Below are 8,143 nucleotides of genomic sequence, written 5' to 3'. Positions count from 1 at the left end.
GCACAGAATTTTGCTTGATGGTTGCCATTAATTTGACTTTAATTTGATTTGATTAATTTTATAATGAATGTTTTAGAATGTTGTTAGCCGCCCTGAGCCCAGCTTCGGCAGGGGAGGGCGGGATATAAATAAAATTTATTATTTATTATTATTATTATTCTTATTGAATGTGTAGGCCAAGAGTTCATCTTAAAACCGCAGTTCTGCCTGTCAGCTCAATCCATCCACCCATTCCTGCATCAGGGTGGCACAGGTGTAACTTGCGGGCAGAATTCAGCTTCATAAATCATCCTGGAATGAGGCTGAAGGCTGCTGACATAGTGTTGCTGAGAAGCTTCCTGTGTGAAATAGCAACTGGGATGGTGCTTTTTGTCCCTCTTGTGCAACCTCCCGAACCTCAGCAATGCTCCTGCCCTCTGCTCTGCCCGGTTACTTTTGATGTTGCTCATTAAACAACACAGGCCTACTCCAATGTGGAGATCAATCTTCATTCTCCTCATTCCTGGGAACTTTCGGAGTTGGGCTTGCGAGCTATTGAAATATCATCTCCCTCTCTCCTATCTGTTGCTATTTGCAAAAGAAGGGCTCTTTTTATTTTTGTGACCCATGGAATCTGAAAAACAAAACAAGGAAAGCAATTCATAAACCGAGTGAGTCTGAAACGGCTGAACCAAACATCCGTCAGCAGTGGACAGACTATGACAGACTTCTCCTCCATCAAGAGAGATCTAGGTGCTGAAATGTTAATGCACACAGGTAGTGGGCTGCTTTGTATTATTGTTGTTGTCATTGCACCATCAACTCATTGCTGTAGGAGGTAGACATGATCATTGCCTACAATCATTGGTCCACTTAGTTCAGCACTGTCTGCATGCACTGGCAACAGCTCTCTAGGGTTGCATGGGGGGTCTCTCAGCCTTACCTGGAGATGTCAAGGATTGAATGGGGGACTTTTTGCACATAGAACATGGATGTACGCTCCCACTGAGCTATGGCCCTTGCCCTTGAGAACAGCACCACACCACAGACTTCAGCTATTTATTATTTGCTGGGGAAAGCACTAAAGCAGGAAGGTCTTGAAAAGACTCCCTCGCAAACCCTGCTAAACTGTCCTGATTTCCTGGCCCATCTGGACCCAGAGCTGTTCAACTCTGGCGGGTGTCTACTGGAAAAGTGAACTGAGCTGTCCACAACAGAATCTGATGGTATAGATCAGGGGTGGGGATCCTACAGCCCTTCAGTTGTTGCTTGAGCCCAGCTCCCATCAGCCTCAGGCAGGAAGCACAGCCAGTGCCCAGGAATGATAGAAGTTGGAGACCAACAACATCTAGGCGGCCAGGGGTTCCCCATCCCTGGTATATGTATTGTTGCCTGCCTCCCCAATCTCTGATTGGTGCAGGTTTCCAGGGTTTTATGTGCATACCCTTATGATATATGGTTTATTTACACATGTATACAACCTGAGCCTAAGATGGAGGGGTTCACAGCATTAACACCCCAAGAAGGTCCTGCTTCTCCCATAGCTGCAAACCTTGGATTCCAGCATAAATCAGGCCTGGTTCTCTCTCTGCCTTTCTAGCCTGCAGCTTTTGCATCCAGCTTCTAGCTCACATGACTCAACTCTCAACTCTGGCTGTTTGTCTTTCTAACTAACCGGGGAGGAGGCCCACCCATTTTCCCTCTGGCACAGAGACACTCTCTTTGTTCCCTTAATGATTCATACTTAGGGGGGCATTACCAGGCTGGTAGTAGATTATACCTCTCATCCTCTTGCATGCTTTGTTGTCCATTATTTGTAATACTAATGGAAATGATGAATATATGATCAGTATAATAGGCGCCAACTTTATGGGGCCTGGTCCCTTTGCCCCCCAATAAAATACCCCCCTATTTTATGCAAGTTGATGTCTTCCTCCCTCTCCCTTGGGCAGCCACCTCCCCACCCCCAACCCTGGCATTGCTGTCTTTACCCAGCTTGCCTCCTGGCTTTCAGTGCCAAGTGTGTCTGAGCTGGAGCAACTAGGGAGAGGAAGGTGGACAGGCCAGTCAGCTGGCCAGTAGGAGAGGCAAGGCGTGAGCAGTCAGGCAGAAACTTCTTGCACATGGGGGGGGGGTGAGAGGTGAGCCGGAGCAAGGTGGGGGCACAGGGGAGGCCTGAGTCCAGCTGCATGCAATTGAGGAAGGTGTGCTCTGCAGAGAGAAGAGGTGCCACCCCCAATATTTTGTTCATGTTGGTGCCTATGAAGTATGTCCAGACCCTCTACCGAGGTGACATTAGCTTTCCTTCTGTCTGTCACCCAGGTGTCCCTGAGTTCCTGTTTAGGAGGAAGAATTTCTTCAAACATCTCTGAGAAGCTTTGTGCCTCTTTTACACTCAGTCCTGTCATCCTTCCCTTGTCCTGTGCCTAAAAGGGAAATGTCACTGTCCCTTTTTCTTTCTAACCATATTTGCACAAGGTTTTTACAACAGCGTGAGGCAGCTTCAAGGCAACCTCTTTAGTGGGCTTTGGTCCTGTTTGTTTGCACAAAGTTTGTCGGGAGGCTATGAGAGGTCGGCTATCTATTGGGCCTTCGTTCTCATTTGTTTTTACAAAGAGGTTATATGACATCTCAAGCAATTGTAATCCTATATTTTCTTGTGCATTTTCTCATCACTTTATTTATCTCAAAAAATTCCAGGGCTGTTTTTGTTTTTGTTTTTTGTGTGCAGGTGGGGGCTCTTGTTGGGTATGAGTAACGTTGCATGCCTCCATAGTAGATAGATAGTCAGGGGGAAATACATTTTGTTGTTTCCCACTAATACCTAAGCTCTGCTCCTTCCTCTTGTGCGCTCTCTCTCTCTCTCTCTCTCTCTCTCTCTCTCGCTCTCGCTCTCTCTCTCTCTCTCCTTGCACAAGATTGCTATGATACTTCCTCCAGTGATGTAAACTTTGAATTCAAAGCCATCCTTGTGAATATGAAGTAATTGTAAATAATGAACTCTTTCTCCTTTAGCATTGGAACTTCTGCATGTTTCATCTTTCCCCATTAAGCAGTCTTAGGTAAAGAGTAAAGGGACCCCTGACCATTAGGTCCAGTCGTGGCCAACACTGGGGTTGCAGCGCTCATCTCGCTTTATTGGCTGAGGGAGCCGGTGTACAGCTTCCGGGTCATGTGGCGAGCATGACTAAGCCACTTCTGGTGAACCAGAGCAGCGCATGGAAACGGTGTTTACCTTCCCGCCGGAGTGGTACCTATTTATCTACTTGCACTTTGACGTTGCTAGGTTGGCAGGAGCAGGGACCGAGCAACGGGAGCTCACCCCATCTCGGGGATTCGAACCGCCGACCTTCTGATCGACAAGTCCTAGGCTCTGTGGTTTAACCCACAGTGCCACCTGCGTCCCTTAAGCAGTGTTAGTGATGTATGAATGGGTCAGAATGGACAGTGGTAGTACTGAGTAACTCCAGGCAGCTCTAGTTTCTAGGTTTTACAACTCTGCAACACACACACACAAACAAATTAACTAACACACACATTATAAGCCCACTAATTCTATTTTTAAAACCTATTGAGGGTTTATTGTCAAAATGCTCCAAATCCACTTTAAATGTGCAATCATAATTTGCTGCTATGGGATTGCATCTCACCTACAAAATTGTATTTCTTTATTTACTATGTTCAGTACCTGCAACTTTGGCTTGTTTCATGCACACACACACCCCAGACAATGCCAATATGCAGAGGGAAAATAATATTCTGTATGTGGCAGGGAGGAATACAATTTCATGGAATAGTACGGCATTCCAACTTGTCAAATCCATGGAAGCTGAAGGTCTCTTCATACAGTACAATAATTTTGAATTCTGTATCTGGGAACATAATCAGTGTTAGAACATCTGTCTTGGATACGGAAGGTTCCAAGTTTTATGCCTGGCATCTCCAGGTAGGGCTGGGAGAGCACCTTGAATGGGACCCTGGAGAACCACTGCCAGTCAGTGTAAACAATAGTGAGCTAGATGGCCCAGTGGGGTGACACTGTATAAAGGAGCTTCTCATGTTCCTATGAAAGGAACAATCCAGTGTCTGCAAAAAAAAAAAGGGGTAGGATGGGGGGATGTAAGGCTTTGCTATACATCTATATTGAGAATATGCTCAGTGGCAAACCCTGTGAAATGTTTAAAGAAGTCCAGCATGGGAGCCAATGCTTAGTCACTGATGCCCTGCCCATTCACTTTCCTTCTCCCTTTGTGCCAAATTTGCCCAACTGCTCAGAGGGAGCGTGCAAGACAGGGAAAGGAAGAGGCTCGGTCCCATGATCTTTGCAGGCTCAGAGAGGGAAGGTGAACAAATAGTGACAGCAAGGAGCTGCTGCAGAGGTGCAAACCTTTGCAGCTGCCCAACAACGCCTACCTTTGATGCCTCTCAGCCTCGTTTTTTGAAAAGTGCTTTAAAATATATTTTATTTTGTGTAAAACTTAAGAGGATTTTACGATTAAGCAGCAGACAAATTCCATTAAATAAATATACAAATAGGTGACCTAACCAACCTGCTACTGAGTTTTCAGGATAAATATATAAAAATAAATTATCATTATATGCTGTATGAATTGCATTCCTTATATGACAACATCCATTTCTATAAGCATTTTTACATTCAATTTTTTATTGTAGTTCTTCCTATTTTAGTACTTGGAGGTTATACGTATGACAAATGCATTTATAGTTGGAGACGTCTGTGCATAAATATATTTATTCTACTCTATTTTTGTTATGCTTTCTTTTCTTTTTTCTTTCTGTACAAGAGCCAATTTCAGCATATTTTTGCCCCATTAAGATGATGTCAATATAAAATCCTTTGGGCTGATCCAGTTGGTCCTTTATGTACACCCTTAGATGTGCACAGCTAGCCAACAACTGCTGCTCTCTACTTGAAGGAGGGCTGTGGGCTGATGCTATGGGGGTGGTTTCAGCACCAAGAATTCCCTTCCCATGGAACAACATGCATGGGTGTGGAGTGAGGAGGGTCTGGTGAGCAATGGGATTCTGCCTATTGTTTTTAAATCTTAAAATGATTACAGATCAATTTTATGTCTCACTAGTCCTCCCCCCCCCCCAAAAAAAAAGAAATAACAACTCCAGGAAAATATTATGACCACAGATTAGTTATCTCTCATCACCTCACTTTCAACAAAATAGCACATAAGGATCTTGAATAAATATTTTCCCCCTCCTTTTGTGCCAGAAATGGATGTTAAGTATTTGGAATTCCTTCCATCTCCATAATTTAAGTGAGCATCTGCCTTCTTCCATTGCTTTTTTTTCTTCTTTGTTCCTTCTGTGCCAGGTCTTATAAAACAAGATACCCTAGGATTTCATTCTAAAAATCTTATATTACTGCCTTGTGGTATACTGGACACGACAGATTCCTGCTTAATAATACTGTCTTACAGAATTCCTGCATGGTAACTGAATCCCAAGGGATTCCTTCCTGGTAATCATATCTCCCTGGGCTTCTGCAGCAATGCTTCCCAACAGGATATCCCTAGCTCCACCAGATGACAAGTTATGAAGCTTTCTTACCATTTCAAAGATAGTTTAACAACGTAAAGAACATGGACACAAATGAATTGCATCATGGTTGCATTCCTTCATTTATATGAGCGCATGAATGCTAAGATCTTCCTGTTTAAATTAGATTTAGGACCATGAGGGCCCATTTGGAGCTGTGTGGAAATGGAGCAGGTATATTCCCCCCCCCCTTCATACATTCAACAGATCCAGTGCTCAAAGTATGTGGGATGTCCTCATGGGAATTCAGTCATATTTAGCCTCCAACCCATCAGAGTTGTCTCTCCATTCCCTCATATTGCCAGGCAGCAATGAAAAGAGTGGTTAGCCTAAGCTTAGCTGCTTTTACAGAGCAATCCAAGACGTGCCTATTCTGAAATAAGCTCCAGTGATGTCAATCCCAGGTAAGTGAGTATAAGATTGCAGCCTTAAGCAGCTGCAGTGGGACTTCTGTGTAGTTAATCCACTCAGGTGACGCTAAAGTGAAATTCCCATACAGGCAAATCTTGAATGTATGCCACCGAGTCCTCCAGAGCTTTGGCCTGTTGTCTTGTTTCTTGTTTTATTGGGCCTCCATACATTGTGGATTCCAACATTAAACTTGGCCAACCTGGCCAATGGACAGGTGCTGATGTGAGTTAAACACTATCTAGGTTGCCCATCCCCGGTTAAAATGCATCATGGTCAGAAACCATGCTAAACAAATCATTTCCCCTTAAACTAGAAAGAAGCTGTTTATGTCATTCTCTGTAACAGAACAAATACTGATATGCAGCAGATATAAAGGCAGAGGTATCATATTTGCACTACTGTAAAAGAAATACATTTCTTTTACATTTCCCATTTGTCAAGCTCCTCCATATAGACTGTTGTCATTGTTGGAATTAATTATGTGTATGATTGGCTGCAGTGGCATGGCCTCTATGCCCCGGTAAACTTAAACCAGGCTCATGTACACCAAAAGAAATCACTGCAAGCTGTGGGCAGACTGCCAAATGCAGCTCCTGGACATTTCAAAAATGTGAAGTTACAGAACAGATCCACGCCAACTTCTTCTCTTGCACCCATGAGAAGAAAGAATGCAACAGTTGTCTTGCAATTACATCTGACCCCAGTATTGCAGGCATGGGACTCCTAATTTGGTCCACAAGGCCATTTCATGCCCACCTGTCACTCACCTGAAGTCCTATGGTGTCAGGTGTGGGAGAGGTGAAGCTGCAGCTACAAAGGAAACATCAGGAGCTTTCAATGGCACTCCTAGTTGTTCCCTAGCAAGTGTTGCTTCCATTCAATACCATATAAATTTGACCCCAAATGCAAGCCCAGGAGTTATATCCACCTGATGCCTTGTGATGTCAGGTAATTGACTGGTGGCAGGGCCGTCTTTACCCAGGGGTGCAAGGGGTGCGGGGCACCTGGGTGCCAAATTCTGGGGGGCACCAGGCACCCACCACTGAAGGCACCTAAGCTCTTAACTACTATCTACCTGTTATGAAATAATAAATAATTTTGATCAAGCTAGAAAAACAAAATACATATATACCTAGGTATTACCGAAATGCATACCTACTGTTTCACTAAAGGACTTTCGACTTTGTGCGCTCATTTACCAAAGACGCGCCGCACCAGCGGCACCGCTTGTCATTCACAACAGCGGCATGCACGCGAAATTAACTCTTACAAAACATTATGTTACGTATTGTATTGAGCTGCTATGCGGCAGCAGGGTCAGCGGCAGCTTTGACATGACTGATCTCGCGCCGCCTGCCTGCTGGCTGCATGCAAGCCACGCGAGATCAGTCGTGTCAAAGGTGCCGCTGACCCCGAGTGAAACATTGCAAATTGTGTTTTAATTTCATTACTTACAGTTCAAATTCGTTTAGAGAAATCATTTTTTAAAAGTGTGGTGTCTGACACAAGCATAATAAAAGTTAATTTGGGGGCTAAACCTCACAGAGTGTTTGTTGTGGGGGAGGAAGGGAAAGGAGAATGTTTGCCGCTTTGAGACTCCTTAAAAGGAATGCGCAGGTGGCGCTGTGGGTTAAAGCCTCAGCACCTAGGACTTGCCGATCGAAAGGTCGGCGGTTCGAATCCCTGCAGCGGGGTGCGCTCCTGTCGTTCGGTCCCAGCGCCTGACAACCTAGCAGTTCGAAAGCACCTTTGGGTGCAAGTAGATAAATAGGGACCGCTTACTAGCGGGAAGGTAAACGGTGTTCCGTGTGCTGCGCTGGCTTGCCAGAGCAGCGATGTCACGCTGGCCACGTGACCCGGAAGTGTCTGCGGACAGCACTGGCTCCCGGCCTATAGAGTGAGATGAGCGCACAACCCCAGAGTCTGGCAAGACTGGCCCGTACGGGCAGGGGTACCTTTACCTTTTAAAAGGAATGAAAGGCGGGATATCAAATCCAAACTCTTCTTCTTCTTCTTCTAAACTAAATTTGGGGGCGCTGGGCAGATCTTTGCACCCCGGCGGTGCATATGCTAAAGACGGCCTTGACTGGTGGGCAGCACTGCCCCTCCTTTCAGATGTGGCCCCAGTTCTCTGTGACCTCCTGTCCAAATGGGATTCCACACTCCTGAGTTAAATGGCTAA

The sequence above is a fragment of the Podarcis muralis genome, chromosome 1, assembly GCF_964188315.1.
Source record: "Podarcis muralis chromosome 1, rPodMur119.hap1.1, whole genome shotgun sequence".
In the NCBI taxonomy this organism is placed as follows: domain Eukaryota; kingdom Metazoa; phylum Chordata; class Lepidosauria; order Squamata; family Lacertidae; genus Podarcis; species Podarcis muralis.
Note: the sequence above shows the minus strand (reverse complement) of the source record.